Source organism: Carassius gibelio, chromosome B22 (assembly GCF_023724105.1).
Source record: "Carassius gibelio isolate Cgi1373 ecotype wild population from Czech Republic chromosome B22, carGib1.2-hapl.c, whole genome shotgun sequence".
Lineage (NCBI taxonomy): Eukaryota > Metazoa > Chordata > Actinopteri > Cypriniformes > Cyprinidae > Carassius > Carassius gibelio.
In genome coordinates, this window is record NC_068417.1 from 41,766,988 (window position 1) to 41,786,003 (window position 19,016).

The window sequence follows — 19,016 nt, forward strand, 5'->3', positions numbered from 1 at the left end:
CTCCAAAGTATCATTTTGATTGCCTCCTAGGATTCTTGAAAAGGCAAGAGGAGATTCTTGAGGAATTGGATCAGTTGGAGCCAAGCCCTGTGGACAAAGGCCCTGTGGAAAAGGGTGCTGCAGACTACCCAGATAAGAGAGGGAGGAAGGCTTTTACTAAATCCACAGCAGGTCAGAAGGACGACTATCCCAGCTGTACTGTCTGTGAAGATGACTCCCATGCTGGCAAGCTATTTGCGTGCAAGATTTTCAGGGAGCAAGATCTCTTAAGAAAAAGGGCCCATGTGAAGAAGCTAGGGTTGTGCTCCAAGTGTTTGAGGCCCCACCCCAAGGATGGTAAAGGATGCACACCCAGATACCTCTGCCCAAAAGTAGACTGTCGGAAAGGAGGGGTGTCGGACCACAATTACCTTCTGTGTCCTAAGCTACCGACTCCAAAGAAGGACTACAGCAGTGAGGAGCAGAGTACCATAAAAATTGGAGGAAAGAAACTTGGCCTAACCAACAAACAAGAGGAGTTTCTGGCAGAACTTACTCCAGAACAAAGAGAGAAATACAAGAATGCATTCTCAAACAAAATATCATCAACTGTATGTGCCAAGACTGGAGATGCACTGCAAGAACATCCAGTGGTGATGATGCTGATGGAAGTGACGACAAACTCGGGTTGCCTTATTGGCTCCCTAATCGACCTCGCATCTGATACCAATTATATCACCAATGAAACTGCCGATCAACTTGGACTGTGCGGTGAGAACATCAGGCTTATAGTCCATGGAATCGGGGGAATTTTTTTTTTGGTCAGACTGTCCTGACCAAAAGATATTCCCTGCGGCTGAAGGTGAAGACATCCAAGGGAAAAGTGGCAGAGCATAGAATTCTCTGCTATGGCCTGGAAAACATCGCCGAAGTGACTCAATCAGTCACTGCCGAGCAACTGCAGAAGTTTTTCCCAAATGTACCCAGAGACGAACTGGTCCGTCCCACAAAGATTGACCTTCTTATCAGTCATCGGGAAGGTCGTCTTGTTCCCCAGCCAATCAGGATTGTGGAAGACCTCGTTCTCTGGGACGGTCCCCTAGGAAAGACCGTTGGGGGAACCCATCCCGATCTCATTGAGACAGTTGACATGGCCGTGTACTGCTCCGAGACTCACCTTGCGAGAACCATGAGATCAGCCTCGATGGCGTATAAAGAGACCATCATACCTCGGGAAAAGGAAGGAAATGCGCTTGTCCGGAGCACAGCAACAGCCAACAAAGACGTCTTCGAGTGGTTCAGGAGGGGCAGCATCGTAGCTGCGTGCAGTCCCCAATGTGGTGGCTGCAAGTGTGGTAGGTGCCCCCCTGGAGGAAAAGAAATGACCCTTAAGGAAGAGCGGGACCTGGAAAAGATAAAAGAATGCCTAACATACGTGCTGGCGGACAAACACAGCAACTCTCCCCACTGGGACGCAGCTTATCCCTGGAAGAAAGACCTCACAGCACTGCCAAACAATCGGCAGGCAGTGGAGGCGACCTTCAGAAACACTGAGAAACGTCTGGAGAAAGATCCTGTGTGGAAGGCTGCATACAAAGAACAAATACATGAAATGGTTTCAAGAGGGGCTGCTGCAAAACTCACAAGGGAGGAAATTAACAACTGGGAAGGACCTAAATGGTACACCGAACCCTCACTCCTCCTCAACCCCTGTGAGAATTGTGTGGAATAGTAGCCAAGAGTTCCGAGGCATAAGTCTAAATGATCTCCTTCACAAGGGTCCTGATGTACTCAATTCCATCAGAGGTGTCCTTCTGAGGTTCAGGAGTGGACTCCATGCCACACTAGGCGATGTAAAAAAGATGTATAACTCAGTGTGGCTGAAAGATGATGAAGTTCACCTCCACCGCTTTCTCTGGAGAGACTACCCTGAGGACAACATTGAGGAGTTTGCAGTCGTCAGAGTAAATATCGGCGATAAACCAGCAGGATGTATTGCCCAAGTTGCAATGAAAGAGACAGCCAACCTTCCTCAGTTTGCTGATATGATTGAAGAACGGCGAGCTCTAACTGAGGACAGCTATGTGGATGACATCCTGACCTCACATGATGACCTCAAGACACTGGAGAGGATCACCAAAGGGGTGGAGGAGATTTTGAGAGCGGGAGGCTTCTTCCTGAAACCATGGGTTCTGTCACGCCAAAGTGGGAGGAGTGGAGCCCCTTCTGAAACAACTGTACCCACGACCCTCGTACTGCCCAACCAAATGCATGATGGGGAGAACAAAGCGCTTGGGGTCGGTTACGAACCTGAGACAGACAAGCTCCGGTTGCTAACTTCTATCAACTTCTCTAAGAAAAGAGGGAAAATGAGGACAGGATTTAATCTGAGCATGGAGGATGTCAGGGAAGGAACACCAAATCCCCTTAACCGACGCATACTTCTTAGCCAGATTGCCGCATTATACGACCCGGTTGGTCTTGCCTCACCAGCCAAACAAAGGGGAGTGATGTTGGTACGAGAATCATTCCAGGAAGCTGGCAAGGACAACCTATTTAAAGACACATGGGATGCCCCTCTCTCACTGAAACTTAGAGAAGCCGCAATAACGCTCTTTGAAGAATTTGTGAGACTTGGCCAGGTAAGGTTTGAGAGAAGCCTCACGCCTCCTGGAGCCATAGGCCCACCGACAGGGATCACGTTCTCAGATGGAAGCGAATCCTCCTATGGAGCCGTACTCTACCTGCGGTGGGAGAACCAAGACAAGGTTGTAATGAAGTTGGTGGAATCCAAGGCTAAACTGACCCCTCTCGACCAAAAAGGAGATGTGATCAAAGCAGAACTCTGTTGCGCGGTCTTCGCTACCCGCCTAAAAAAGTATTTTGAGAAGCACTGCCACATTAAAGTTAAGCAATGGATTCACTTTGTGGACAGCCAAACAATCCTGGCAGCCATCCAAAAGGACAGCTACGGCTTCCAGACCTTTTTCGCAAATCGAATCGGTGAGATTCAGAAAGCCGGACATGTGGAAGATTGGAGGTGGATTGAAGGCAGACGAAACATTGCTGACATTCTTACCAGAGGTGCAACTCCGGAGGAACTTGATGAAGGGTCAGAATGGCAGCAAGGCCCTGAGTTCCTGAAATGGCCTAAGACCGACTGGCCTATGAAGATGGCCAGTGAGATTACACCCTCTGCTGCTGAAGATGTGGGAAAACTTCAGCGGAAAGCCTTCTCAGCTGTGATTACCAGGGCCCAGTCAAAAGAAAGAACTGACCTTAACGGGCCTGACATCAATGCGGACCTCAGACATGGAGTCAACGGTAGATCAACATCACCAGCTGTCTCGGGTGCAACATCAGTGGCAGACAGACAGAGAAGGCCCTGGGCGATTGGTTTGGTACGCCTTGTGAAACCTCAACGCTTCAGTTCTCTGTCTAAGCTGTGTGGTTCCATAGCCTGGACTCGAAGGCCTGCAGAAACCTGGCTGAGAAAATGCCAGGCACCTGACTCATCAAAGTGGGAGGCAAACTGCTCTGTCTTGTCAACTGAGGAGAGAGCGCAAGCTTTCCAAGACCTGGTCCTCGCAGCCCAAGATGGCAGTCAGTTCCTGGACTCAACACTGAACCGCTTGGTGGTCCACAAAGACGAGAGCACAGGAATCCTTCTCTGTGGAGGACGAATCCAGTCCTGGAAAGAAGATGGAACAGCTGTTCCTTTAATTCCATTTCGTTCATGGCTCGCAACACTACTGTCAAGAGAAGCTCATGACGAGAACCATGAAGGTGTTGCTGCCACGCTTCTGCGCACCAGGAGGAAGGCATGGATTGTGCAAGGTCGGAGGATAGTAAAGAAAGTTGCAAACAACTGTATTACATGTCGCAAACTGAAAGGGAAGATGTGCCAGCAGATGATGAGTGATCTGCCACCAGAACGCTCACAGCGTGCTAACCCATTTGAGTATACCACACTAGACCTCTTTGGCCCCTTTGAAATCAAGGATGCTGTCAAGAAAAGAACAGGAAAAAAAGTTTGGGGCATAGTATTCTGTTGCATGGCATCAAGGGCAGTCCATGTGGACCTCGTTGACGACCAATCATCTGAAAGCTTTCTCCAAACTTACTCCCGCTTTGTAGCATTGAGAGGCAATCCCAGAAAATTGTGGTCAGATAGAGGAACCAATTTCATTGGAGCTAAACCTGCCCTACAAGATTTGCATAGGTACTTAGCTACCTTACGGGAAGCATCCATAGAGGACAAAGCCGCCAAGAATGGGACAGTGTGGGCATGGAACTTTCATCCGGCTGACGCACCTCATCGCAACGGGTCTGCGGAAGCTGCAGTTAAGCTCATAAAAAGGGCTCTCACTAGCCTCGGAGGGACAACAAGCTCTCTCACCTGGGGTGAGCTCCAAACCCTCTTCTACCAGGCAGCTAACCTCACAAATGAAAGGCCGATTGACGCTAGGGCACAAGAACAAGAAGACTCTACAGAGTATTTGACCCCCAATACTCTGCTTCTCGGGAGGACCAGGCAAGGGGGAGATACAGGAGGAATTGACTTGTGCACCCATCCCTGGCGCCGTTTCAGATCCATCCAGATTGGTGTGGATATGTTCTGGAAGAAGTGGAGTGAACTGGCCGGACCTAATTTATTCATTCGGCCAAAGTGGCACCAGACCCAAAGAAATGTAGCGATAGGTGACATTGTTTGGATTGCTGATCAAAACGCACTGCGAGGGCAATTCCGGCTCGGACGGATCCAGGCTGTGTACCCTGACAAGAAAGGACTTGTGAGAGACGCAGACGTTAAGATGTGTGCAGGCCCCCCTGCCTCCCTTATAGTTGGGCAACTGAAGAGGAATACTCAGCAGTTGACGTCAGTCATCCTACGGCGAGACGTGAGGAGACTGGTAGTCCTCATCCCTGTGGAAGACCAGTGACTCCTAGACCTCGTCTCTTTGGCCACCAGTTCTCCAGGCGCTGCCTAAACACCCAAACCCCAATTATGAAGGCATTACCTCAGGATACCTCTTTCTCTCTCTCTCTTTCTCTCTTTTTTTTTTTTTTTTTCACTGGTTGGTATGCTTCTATGCTGCCTTCACCACCACTTGTACCACCATTCACGAAGAATGAAGAGTACATACCCCATATGACCAAACCTGGCAGAACACCACACATCTGTCAGGGGAGGTGTCTGAACAATGACAATGGTGTCCTATTCTTCATAAAGAAGAAAAAAAAAAAAAAAAAAAAAAAAAAAACAAAGGATATATATGTGGTGTAATGTTTTGCCTGTGACCGCCTTAAATCACATGATCAGTCGGTCAAGTGGGAGGTGTTGCGTTCACTATGTCACGGGTGTTCGTAATGTAACGCAGGATAATAGGTGGGAGGTTTCACTTACCTGATTGAAGCATGGACCAGTCAAATCCCAAACAGGTGTGTTAAATCCAGTAATGAATGAGCGCGGGCTATAAGTGGGAGCGAGTATTCATTTTGGCATGTTGTCTCGTCAGGAGAGATGCGCCACCGGTAAGCTGCTGTTTTTATCCATTGAGTTTGTTGTCTGTTGCGTTACTGCTGTGCTGCCGTTATATGTGCGTGGTTTGTATGATTGATAACTGTTACTTTGGTCACGCTGATAAAACCTTGTGTGCGATCTGATGTTTAATATTGTCGGCTCGATAGTATCCGTGGCTATAAAAAGGCAAATGTTTGAAATTGGAGCGTTTCACTGTCACACGAGTTACTTCCTGTTTGCGGTGCTGGATGGGTAATGTAGTTGATCACTTTACATTTTGTAATGGATTACTATGCTCAGCGATGCCACTTAGAACTACACTCACTGTTTTTCACTTTGAGCCAACAGACTGAGAACGCTATTGGTTTAATGTGTAACATTGACATTGTATATTTGGTGTGTGTGAAGTTGTTGCATTTCTGTGTTAATATGCATGTGCTTAGTATTTAAACTAAATGGCTACACAAAGTATATTATGATATTTATAAGATTAAATACTGACTATATTGAAATTTATATTTTATTTATATTTGTATATATTATATTATGTAATCTATATTTATATTTATATTTTATGGTTATCAGTATTGTTTACATTATAACCTCTCTATTTCTCCAGGTTTATAACCTGCTGCTGATATTTGTGGACTAATCAACTGTAATTAAAAATGAACCAAGAATAAATAAAATCCACTACGAGTTGTAACAACGTGTCCTCTCCTGACGCCCCGTTCGGTGGGGATATTCTTAAAGAACCGAACCATAATTTTGCCAAAAAAAAGAGTCAATGCCCGATCTCTGAATCTTAGCAGGTTTAGGTCTGGTTAGTACTTTTATGAGAGACTGCCTAGGAATACCAGGTGCTTTAAGCTTTTGGGTTTTCTTTCCTACTTATATAATGTACTGGCGATAAGATTGGCTGTTCTTTAAATAGCCCTCTCTTCAATCAATCAATCACCTTTATTTATATAGTGCTTTAAACAAAATACATTGCGTCAAAGCACTGAACAACATTCATTTGGAAAACAGTGTCTCAATAATGCAAAATGATAGTTAAAGGCAGTTCATCATTGAATTCAGCTATGTCATCTCTGTTCAGTTGAAATAGTGTCTGTTTTTATTTGCAATCAAGTCAATGATATCGCTGTAGATGAAGTGACCCCAACTAAGCAAGCCAGAGGCGACAGCGGCAAGGAACCGAAACTCCATCGGTGACAGAATGGAGAAAAAAACCTTGGGAGAAACCAGGCTCAGTTGGGGGGTCAGTTCTCCTCTGACCAGACGAAAACCAGTAGTTCAATTCCAGGCTGCAGCAAAGTCAGATTGTGCAGAAGAATCATCTGTTTCCTGTGGTCTTGTCCTGGTGCTCCTCTGAGACAAGGTCTTTACAGGGGATCTGTATCTGGGGCTCTAGTTGTCCTGGTCTCCGCTGTCTTTCAGGGCAGTAGAGGTCCTTTCTAGGTGCTGATCCACCATCTGGTCTGGATACGTACTGGATCCGGGTGACTGCAGTGACCCTCTGATCTGGACACAGACTGGATCTCGTGGCCACGGTGACCTCGGAACAAGAGAGAAACAGACAAATATTAGCGTAGATGCCATTCTTCTAATGATGTAGAAAGTACGGTGTTATGTGAAGTGTTTCCGGTTCCGGTTTACCTAATTAATGCAGCCTAAAAATCCTTTAACGGATTTGGATATTAAAAGCATATTAGTATGTTATGTGTATGCCAGGTTAAAGAGATGGGTCTTTAATCTAGATTTAAACTGCAAGAGTGTGTCTGCCTCCCGAACAATGTTAGGTAGGTTATTCCAGAGTTTAGGCGCCAAATAGGAAAAGGATCTGCCGCCCGCAGTTGATTTTGATATTCTAGGTATTATCAAATTGCCTGAGTTTTGAGAACGTAGCGGACGTAGAGGAGTATAATGTAAAAGGAGCTCATTCAAATACTGAGGTGCTAAACCATTCAGGGCTTTATAAGTAATAAGCAATATTTTAAAATCTATACGATGTTTGATAGGGAGCCAGTGCAGTGTGGACAGGACCGGGCTAATATGGTCATACTTCCTGGTTCTAGTAAGAACTCTTGCTGCTGCATTTTGGACTAGCTGTAGTTTGTTTACCAAGCGTGCAGAACAACCACCCAATAAATCATTACAATAGTCTAACCTTGAAGTCATAAATGCATGGATTAACATTTCTGCATTTGACATTGAGAGCATAGGCCGTAATTTAGATATATTTTTGAGATGGAAAAATGCAGTTTTACAAATGCTAGAAACGTGTCTTTCTAAGGAAAGATTGCGATCAAGTAGCACACCTAGGTTCCTAACTGATGACGAAGAATTGACAGAGCAACCATCAAGTCTTAGACAGTGTTCTAGGTTATTACAAGCAGAGTTTTTAGGCCCTATGATTAACACCTCTGTTTTTTCTGAATTTAGCAGTAAGAAATTACTCGTCATCCAATTTTTTATATCGACTATGCATTCCATTAGTTTTTCAAATTGGTGTGTTTCACCAGGCTGCGAGGAAATATAGAGCTGCGTATCATCAGCATAACAGTGAAAGCTAACACCATGTTTCCTGATGATGTCTTCCAAGGGTAGCATATAAAGCGTGAAGAGTAGCGGCCCTAGTACTGAGCCTTGAGGTACTCCATACTGCACTTGTGATCTATATGATACATCTTCATTCACTGCTACGAACTGATGGCGGTCATATAAGTACGATTTAAACCATGCTAATGCACTTCCACTGATGCCAACAAAGTGTTCAAGTCTATGCAAAAGAATGTTGTGGTCAATTGTGTCAAACGCAGCACTAAGATCCAATAAAACTAATAGAGAGATACACCCACGATCAGATGATAAGAGCAGATCATTTGTAACTCTAAGGAGAGCAGTCTCAGTACTATGATACGGTCTAAATCCTGACTGGAAATCCTCACATATACCATTATTCTCTAAGAAGGAATATAATTGTGAGGATCCCACCTTTTCTAGTATCTTGGACAGAAAAGGGAGATTCGAGATTGGTCTATAACTAACAAGTTCTCTGGGGTCAAGTTGTGGCTTTTTTATGAGAGGCTTAATAACAGCCAGTTTGAAGGTTTTGGGGACATATCCTAATGACAATGAGGAATTAATAATAGTCAGAAGAGGACCTATGACTTCTGGAAGCACCTCTTTTAAGAGCTTAGATGGTATAGGGTCTAACATACATGTTGTTGGTTTAAATGATTTAACAAGTTTATACAATTCTTCCTCTCCTATAGTAGAGAATGAGTGGAACTGTTCCTCAGGGGGTCTATAGTGCACTGTCTGATGTGATACGGTAGCTGACGGCTGAATGGTTGCAATTTTATCTCTAATAGTATCGATTTTAGAAGTAAAGTAGTTCATAAAGTCATTACTGTTGTGGTGTTGGGAAATGTCAACACTTGTTGAGGCTTTATTTTTCGTTAATTTAGCCACTGTATTGAATAAATACCTGGGGTTATGTTTGTTTTCTTCTAAAAGAGAAGAAAAGTAATCAGATCTAGCAGGTTTTAATGCTTTTCTATAGGATATGATACTTTCCCGCCAAGCAATACGAAATACCTCTAGTTTTGTTTTCCTCCAGCTGCGCTCCATTTTTCGGGCTGCTCTCTTTAGGGTGCGAGTATGCTCATTATACCATGGTGTCAAACTGTTTTCCTTAACCTTCCTTAAGCGTAAAGGAGCAACTGTATTTAAAGTGCTAGAAAAGAGAGAGTCCATAGTTTCTGTTACATCATCAAGTTGTTCTGAGGTTTTGGATATGCTAAGGAATTTGGATACATCAGGAAGATAACTTAAAAAGCAGTCTTTTGTGGTAGAAGTGATGGTTCTTCGATACTTGTAACAAGAAGTAGAATTTACAATTTTGGCTATATGAAGTTTACACAGAACTAAATAATGATCTGAGATATCATCACTTGGCTGAATAATTTCAACACTATCAACATCAATTCCATGTGACAGTATTAAATCTAGAGTATGATTTCGACAATGAGTAGGTCCTGAAACATGTTGTCTAACACCAATAGAGTTCAGAATGTCTATAAATGCTGATCCCAATGCGTCTTTTTCATTATCGACATGGATATTAAAATCACCAACTATTAAGACTTTATCTGCAGCCAGAACTAACTCGGATGTAAAATCACCAAACTCTTTAATAAAGTCTGTATGGTGCCCTGGTGGCCTGTATACAGTAGCCAGTACAAACATAACAGGGGATTTATCATTAACATTGGTTTCTCTGGATAATGTTATATGAAGCACCATTTCTTCAAATGAGTTATACTTGAAGCCTGCCCTCTGAGAAATCCTAAAAACGTTGTTATAAATTGAAGCAACTCCTCCCCCTTTGCCTTTTAAACGCGGCTCATGTTTATAACAGTAATCTTGGGGGGTGGACTCATTTAAAATAATGTAATCATCAGGTTTTAGCCAAGTTTCTGTCAAACAGAGCACATCTATATTATGATCAGTTAACATATTATTTACAAAAAGTGTTTTCGTAGAAATGGATCTGATATTCAATAAGCCAATCTTTATCATTTGTTTATCCATATTGCATTTGTTTTTTATTTGTTGAACCTCAATTAAATTGTTAACCTTAACTTGGTTTGGACATTTTTTTGTATTTTCTAGTTCGGGGAACAGACACAGTCTCTATAGTGTGATATCTAGGTGAAAGAGTCTCTATGTGCTGAGAATTAACTGACCTCTGTGACGGGAGGCAGCTAGCAGACGGTCGGTTTAGCCAGTCTGTCTGCTTCCTGACCTGGGCCCCAGTTAGTCAAGTATAAACACTAAGACTAATTGCCATATTTCTAGACAGAAGAGCAGCACCACTTCTTCAGCAGCACTCTTTGCAGCAGACTTCGCTTACGGCCATACCAACCTGGCTATGCCCGATCTCGTCTGATCTCGGAAGCTAAGCAGGTTTGGGCCTGGTTAGTACTTGGATGGGAGACCGCCTGGGAATACCAGGTGCTGTAAGCTTTTTGGAAATTTTTCACTTAGTATATAATAATTTTGCCAAAAAATAGAGTCAATGCCGATCTCTGAATATTAGCAGGTTTGGGCCTGGTTAGTACATGGATGGGAGACTGCCTGGGAATACCAGGTGCTTTAATCTTTTTGGAAAATTTCACGAATTATATAATAATCTTTCATTAAAAAAAAAAAAAAAAAAAAAAAAAAAGAGTCAATGCCCGATCTCTGAATCTTAGCAGGTTTAGGTCTGGTTAGTACTTTGATGAGAGACTGCCTAGAAATACCAGGTGCTTTAAGCTTTTGGGTTTTCTTTCCTACTTATATAATGTACTGGCGATAAGATTGGCTGGTCTTTAAATAGCCCTCTCTTCAATCAATCAATCAATCACCTTTATTTATATAGTGCTTTAAACAAAATACATTGCGTCAAAGCACTGAACAACATTCATTTGGAAAACAGTGTCTCAATAATGCAAAATGATAGTTAAAGGCAGTTCATCATTGAATTCAGCTATGTCATCTCTGTTCAGTTGAAATAGTGTCTGTTTTTATTTGCAATCAAGTCAATGATATCGCTGTAGATGAAGTGACCCCAACTAAGCAAGCCAGAGGCGACAGCGGCAAGGAACCGAAACTCCATCGGTGACAGAATGGAGAAAAAAACCTTGGGAGAAACCAGGCTCAGTTGGGGGGTCAGTTCTCCTCTGACCAGACGAAAACCAGTAGTTCAATTCCAGGCTGCAGCAAAGTTAGATTGTGCAGAAGAATCATCTGTTTCCTGTGGTCTTGTCCTGGTGCTCCTCTGAGACAAGGTCTTTACAGGGGATCTGTATCTGGGGCTCTGGTTGTCCTGGTCTCCGCTGTCTTTCAGGGCAGTAGAGGTCCTTTCTAGGTGTTGATCCACCATCTGGTCTGGATACGTACTGGATCCGGGTGACTGCAGTGACCCTCTGATCTGGACACAGACTGGATCTCGTGGCCACGGTGACCTCGGAACAAGAGAGAAACAGACAAATATTAGCGTAGATGCCATTCTTCTAATGATGTAGAAAGTACGGTGTTATGTGAAGTGTTTCCGGTTCCGGTTTTCCTAATTAATGCAGCCTAAAAATCCTTTAACGGATTTGGATATTAAAAGCATATTAGTATGTTATGTGTATGCCAGGTTAAAGAGATGGGTCTTTAATCTAGATTTAAACTGCAAGAGTGTGTCTGCCTCCCGAACAATGTTAGGTAGTTTATTCCAGAGTTTAGGCGCCAAATAGGAAAAGGATCTGCCGCCTGCAGTTGATTTTGATATTCTAGGTATTATCAAATTGCCTGAGTTTTGAGAACGTAGCAGACGTAGAGGAGTATAATGTAAAAGGAGCTCATTCAAATACTGAGGTGCTAAACCATTCAGGGCTTTATAAGTAATAAGCAATATTTTAAAATCTATACGATGTTTGATAGGGAGCCAGTGCAGTGTGGACAGGACCGGGCTAATATGGTCATACTTCCTGGTTCTAGTAAGAACTCTTGCTGCTGCATTTTGGACTAGCTGTAGTTTGTTTACCAAGCGTGCAGAACAACCACCCAATAAAGCATTACAATAGTCTAACCTTGAAGTCATAAATGCATGGATTAACATTTCTGCATTTGACATTGAGAGCATAGGCCGTAATTTAGATATATTTTTGAGATGGAAAAATGCAGTTTTACAAATGCTAGAAACATGTCTTTCTAAGGAAAGATTGCGATCAAGTATCACACCTAGGTTCCTAACTGATGACGAAGAATTGACAGAGCAACCATCAAGTCTTAGACAGTGTTCTAGGTTATTACAAGCAGAGTTTTTAGGCCCTATGATTAACACCTCTGTTTTTTCTGAATTTAGCAGTAAGAAATTACTCGTCATCCAATTTTTTATATCGACTATGCATTCCATTAGTTTTTCAAATTGGTGTGTTTCACCAGGCTGCGAGGAAATATAGAGCTGCGTATCATCAGCATAACAGTGAAAGCTAACACCATGTTTCCTGATGATATCTCCCAAGGGTAGCATATAAAGTGTGAAGAGTAGCGGCCCTAGTACTGAGCCTTGAGGTACTCCATACTGCACTTGTGATCGATATGATACTTCTTCATTCACTGCTACGAACTGATGGCGGTCATATAAGTACGATTTAAACCATGCTAATGCACTTCCACTGATGCCAACAAAGTGTTCAAGTCTGTGCAAAAGAATGTTGTGGTCAATTGTGTCAAACGCAGCACTAAGATCCAACAAAACTAATAGAGAGATACACCCACGATCAGATGATAAGAGCAGATCATTTGTAACTCTAAGGAGAGCAGTCTCAGTACTATGATACGGTCTAAATCCTGACTGGAAATCCTCACATATACCATTATTCTCTAAGAAGGAATATAATTGTGAGGATACCACCTTTTCTAGTATCTTGGACAGAAAAGGGAGATTCGAGATTGGTCTATAACTAACAAGTTCTCTGGGGTCAAGTTGTGGCTTTTTTATGAGAGGCTTAATAACAGCCAGTTTGAAGGTTTTGGGGACATATCCTAATGACAATGAGGAATTAATAATAGTCAGAAGAGGACCTATGACTTCTGGAAGCACCTCTTTTAAGAGCTTAGATGGTATAGGGTCTAACATACATGTTGTTGGTTTAAATGATTTAACAAGTTTATACAATTCTTCCTCTCCTATAGTAGAGAATGAGTGGAACTGTTCCTCAGGGGGTCTATAGTGCACTGTCTGATGTGATACGGTAGCTGACGGCTGAATGGTTGCAATTTTATCTCTAATAGTATCGATTTTAGAAGTAAAGTAGTTCATAAAGTCATTACTGTTGTGGTGTTGGGAAATGTCAACACTTGTTGAGGCTTTATTTTTCGTTAATTTAGCCACTGTATTGAATAAATACCTGGGGTTATGTTTGTTTTCTTCTAAAAGAGAAGAAAAGTAATCAGATCTAGCAGGTTTTAATGCTTTTCTATAGGATATGCTACTTTCCCGCCAAGCAATACGAAATACCTCTAGTTTTGTTTTCCTCCAGCTGCGCTCCATTTTTCGGGCTGCTCTCTTTAGGGTGCGAGTATGCTCATTATACCATGGTGTCAAACTGTTTTCCTTAACCTTCCTTAAGCGTAAAGGAGCAACTGTATTTAAAGTGCTAGAAAAGAGAGAGTCCATAGTTTCTGTTACATCATCAAGTTGTTCTGAGGTTTTGGATATGCTAAGGAATTTGGATACATCAGGAAGATAACTTAAAAAGCAGTCTTTTGTGGTAGAAGTGATGGTTCTTCGATACTTGTAACAAGAAGTAGAATTTACAATTTTGGCTATATGAAGTTTACACAGAACTAAATAATGATCTGAGATATCATCACTTGGCTGAATAATTTCAACACTATCAACATCAATTCCATGTGACAGTATTAAATCTAGAGTATGATTTCGACAATGAGTAGGTCCTGAAACATGTTGTCTAACACCAATAGAGTTCAGAATGTCTATAAATGCTGATCCCAATGCGTCTTTTTCATTATCGACATGGATATTAAAATCACCAACTATTAAGACTTTATCTGCAGCCAGAACTAACTCGGATGTAAAATCACCAAACTCTTTAATAAAGTCTGTATGGTGCCCTGGTGGCCTGTATACAGTAGCCAGTACAAACATAACAGGGGATTTATCATTAACATTGGTTTCTCTGGATAATGTTATATGAAGCACCATTACTTCAAACGAGTTATACTTGAAGCCTGCCCTCTGAGAAATCCTAAAAACGTTGTTATAAATTGAAGCAACTCCTACCCCTTTGCCTTTTAAACGCGGCTCATGTTTATAACAGTAATCTTGGGGGGTGGACTCATTTAAAATAATGTAATCATCAGGTTTTAGCCAAGTTTCTGTCAAACAGAGCACATCTATATTATGATCAGTTATCATATTATTTACAAAAACTGTTTTCGTAGAAATGGATCTGATAATCAATAAGCCAATCTTTATCATTTGTTTATCCATATTGCATTTGTTTTTTATTTGTTGAACCTCAATTAAATTGTTAACCTTAACTTGGTTTGGACATTTTTTGTATTTTCTAGTTCGGGGAACAGACACAGTCTCTATAGTGTGATATCTAGGTGAAAGAGTCTCTATGTGCTGAGAATTAACTGACCTCTGTGACGGGAGGCAGCTAGCAGACGGTCGGTTTAGCCAGTCTGTCTGCTTCCTGACCTGGGCCCCAGTTAGTCAAGTATAAACACTAAGACTAATTGCCATATTTCTAGACAGAAGAGCAGCACCACTTCTTCAGCAGCACTCTTTGCAGCAGACTTCGCTTACGGCCATACCAACCTGGCTATGCCCGATCTCGTCTGATCTCGGAAGCTAAGCAGGTTTGGGCCTGGTTAGTACTTGGATGGGAGACCGCCTGGGAATACCAGGTGCTGTAAGCTTTTTGGAAATTTTTCACTTAGTATATAATAATTTTGCCAAAAAATAGAGTCAATGCCGATCTCTGAATATTAGCAGGTTTGGGCCTGGTTAGTACATGGATGGGAGACTGCCTGGGAATACCAGGTGCTTTAATCTTTTTGGAAAATTTCACGAATTATATAATAATCTTTCATTAAAAAAAAAAAAAAAAAAAAAAAAAGAGTCAATGCCCGATCTCTGAATCTTAGCAGGTTTAGGTCTGGTTAGTACTTTGATGAGAGACTGCCTAGAAATACCAGGTGCTTTAAGCTTTTGGGTTTTCTTTCCTACTTATATAATGTACTGGCGATAAGATTGGCTGGTCTTTAAATAGCCCTCTCTTCAATCAATCAATCAATCACCTTTATTTATATAGTGCTTTAAACAAAATACATTGCGTCAAAGCACTGAACAACATTCATTTGGAAAACAGTGTCTCAATAATGCAAAATGATAGTTAAAGGCAGTTCATCATTGAATTCAGCTATGTCATCTCTGTTCAGTTGAAATAGTGTCTGTTTTTATTTGCAATCAAGTCAATGATATCGCTGTAGATGAAGTGACCCCAACTAAGCAAGCCAGAGGCGACAGCGGCAAGGAACCGAAACTCCATCGGTGACAGAATGGAGAAAAAAACCTTGGGAGAAACCAGGCTCAGTTGGGGGGTCAGTTCTCCTCTGACCAGACGAAAACCAGTAGTTCAATTCCAGGCTGCAGCAAAGTCAGATTGTGCAGAAGAATCATCTGTTTCCTGTGGTCTTGTCCTGGTGCTCCTCTGAGACAAGGTCTTTACAGGGGATCTGTATCTGGGGCTCTGGTTGTCCTGGTCTCCGCTGTCTTTCAGGGCAGTAGAGGTCCTTTCTAGGTGTTGATCCACCATCTGGTCTGGATACGTACTGGATCCGGGTGACTGCAGTGACCCTCTGATCTGGACACAGACTGGATCTCGTGGCCACGGTGACCTCGGAACAAGAGAGAAACAGACAAATATTAGCGTAGATGCCATTCTTCTAATGATGTAGAAAGTACGGTGTTATGTGAAGTGTTTCCGGTTCCGGTTTTCCTAATTAATGCAGCCTAAAAATCCTTTAACGGATTTGGATATTAAAAGCATATTAGTATGTTATGTGTATGCCAGGTTAAAGAGATGGGTCTTTAATCTAGATTTAAACTGCAAGAGTGTGTCTGCCTCCCGAACAATGTTAGGTAGTTTATTCCAGAGTTTAGGCGCCAAATAGGAAAAGGATCTGCCGCCTGCAGTTGATTTTGATATTCTAGGTATTATCAAATTGCCTGAGTTTTGAGAACGTAGCAGACGTAGAGGAGTATAATGTAAAAGGAGCTCATTCAAATACTGAGGTGCTAAACCATTCAGGGCTTTATAAGTAATAAGCAATATTTTAAAATCTATACGATGTTTGATAGGGAGCCAGTGCAGTGTGGACAGGACCGGGCTAATATGGTCATACTTCCTGGTTCTAGTAAGAACTCTTGCTGCTGCATTTTGGACTAGCTGTAGTTTGTTTACCAAGCGTGCAGAACAACCACCCAATAAAGCATTACAATAGTCTAACCTTGAAGTCATAAATGCATGGATTAACATTTCTGCATTTGACATTGAGAGCATAGGCCGTAATTTAGATATATTTTTGAGATGGAAAAATGCAGTTTTACAAATGCTAGAAACATGTCTTTCTAAGGAAAGATTGCGATCAAGTATCACACCTAGGTTCCTAACTGATGACGAAGAATTGACAGAGCAACCATCAAGTCTTAGACAGTGTTCTAGGTTATTACAAGCAGAGTTTTTAGGCCCTATGATTAACACCTCTGTTTTTTCTGAATTTAGCAGTAAGAAATTACTCGTCATCCAATTTTTTATATCGACTATGCATTCCATTAGTTTTTCAAATTGGTGTGTTTCACCAGGCTGCGAGGAAATATAGAGCTGCGTATCATCAGCATAACAGTGAAAGCTAACACCATGTTTCCTGATGATATCTCCCAAGGGTAGCATATAAAGTGTGAAGAGTAGCGGCCCTAGTACTGAGCCTTGAGGTACTCCATACTGCACTTGTGATCGATATGATACATCTTCATTCACTGCTACGAACTGATGGCGGTCATATAAGTACGATTTAAACCATGCTAATGCACTTCCACTGATGCCAACAAAGTGTTCAAGTCTGTGCAAAAGAATGTTGTGGTCAATTGTGTCAAACGCAGCACTAAGATCCAATAAAACTAATAGAGAGATACACCCACGATCAGATGATAAGAGCAGATCATTTGTAACTCTAAGGAGAGCAGTCTCAGTACTATGATACGGTCTAAATCCTGACTGGAAATCCTCACATATACCATTATTCTCTAAGAAGGAATATAATTGTGAGGATACCACCTTTTCTAGTATCTTGGACAGAAAAGGGAGATTCGAGATTGGTCTATAACTAACAAGTTCTCTGGGGTCAAGTTGTGGCTTTTTTATGAGAGGCTTAATAACAGCCAGTTTGAAGGTTTTGGGGACATATCCTAATGACAATGAGGAATTAATAATAGTCAGAAGAGGACCTATGACTTCTGGAAGCACCTCTTTTAAGAGCTTAGATGGTATAGGGTCTAACATACATGTTGTTGGTTTAAATGATTTAACAAGTTTATACAATTCTTCCTCTCCTATAGTAGAGAATGAGTGGAACTGTTCCTCAGGGGGTCTATAGTGCACTGTCTGATGTGATACGGTAGCTGACGGCTGAATGGTTGCAATTTTATCTCTAATAGTATCGATTTTAGAAGTAAAGTAGTTCATAAAGTCATTACTGTTGTGGTGTTGGGAAATGTCAACACTTGTTGAGGCTTTATTTTTCGTTAATTTAGCCACTGTATTGAATAAATACCTGGGGTTATGTTTGTTTTCTTCTAAAAGAGAAGAAAAGTAATCAGATCTAGCAGGTTTTAATGCTTTTCTATAGGATATGCTACTTTCCCGCCAAGCAATACGAAATACCTCTAGTTTTGTTTTCCTCCAGCTGCGCTCCATTTTTCGGGCTGCTCTCTTTAGGGTGCGAGTATGCTCATTATACCATGGTGTCAAACTGTTTTCCTTAACCTTCCTTAAGCGTAAAGGAGCAACTGTATTTAAAGTGCTAGAAAAGAGAGAGTCCATAGTTTCTGTTACATCATCAAGTTGTTCTGAGGTTTTGGATATGCTAAGGAATTTGGATACATCAGGAAGATAACTTAAAAAGCAGTCTTTTGTGGTAGAAGTGATGGTTCTTCGATACTTGTAACAAGAAGTAGAATTTACAATTTTGGCTATATGAAGTTTACACAGAACTAAATAATGATCTGAGATATCATCACTTGGCTGAATAATTTCAACACTATCAACATCAATTCCATGTGACAGTATTAAATCTAGAGTATGATTTCGACAATGAGTAGGTCCTGAAACATGTTGTCTAACACCAATAGAGTTCAGAATGTCTATAAATGCTGATCCCAATGCGTCTTTTTCATTATCGACATGGATATTAAAATCACCAACTATTAAGACTTTATCTGCAGCCAGAACTAACTCGGATGTAAAATCACCAAACTCTTTAATAAAGTCTGTATGGTGCCCTGGTGGCCTGTATACAGTAGCCAGTACAAACATAACAGGGGATTTATCATTAACATTGGTTTCTCTGGATAATGTTATATGAAGCACCATTACTTCAAACGAGTTATACTTGAAGCCTGCCCTCTGAGAAATCCTAAAAACGTTGTTATAAATTGAAGCAACTCCTCCCCCTTTGCCTTTTAAACACGGCTCATGTTTATAACAGTAATCTTGGGGGGTGGACTCATTTAAAATAATGTAATCATCAGGTTTTAGCCAAGTTTCTGTCAAACAGAGCACATCTATATTATGATCAGTTATCATATTATTTACAAAAACTGTTTTCGTAGAAATGGATCTGATAATCAATAAGCCAATCTTTATCATTTGTTTATCCA

The 19,016-nt window shown here is 41.6% G+C and overlaps 1 protein-coding gene and 2 non-coding genes across 4 annotated transcripts in view; 2 read left to right on the plus strand and 1 right to left on the minus strand.

Annotated features, from left to right (window-relative positions):
• The window catches only part of LOC127987501 (protein NYNRIN-like), a 363,443-nt gene that overhangs the window by 271,088 nt on the left and 73,339 nt on the right, over positions 1-19,016 (minus strand). The gene's annotated exons all lie outside the window — the stretch shown is intronic.
• LOC127995380 (5S ribosomal RNA) lies at positions 10,419-10,537 on the plus strand. The gene has a single exon (XR_008168331.1). It is a non-coding gene; the product is annotated as a 5S ribosomal RNA (ribosomal RNA).
• On the plus strand, positions 14,877-14,995 carry LOC127995392 (5S ribosomal RNA). Its single transcript, XR_008168342.1, has one exon. It is a non-coding gene; the product is annotated as a 5S ribosomal RNA (ribosomal RNA).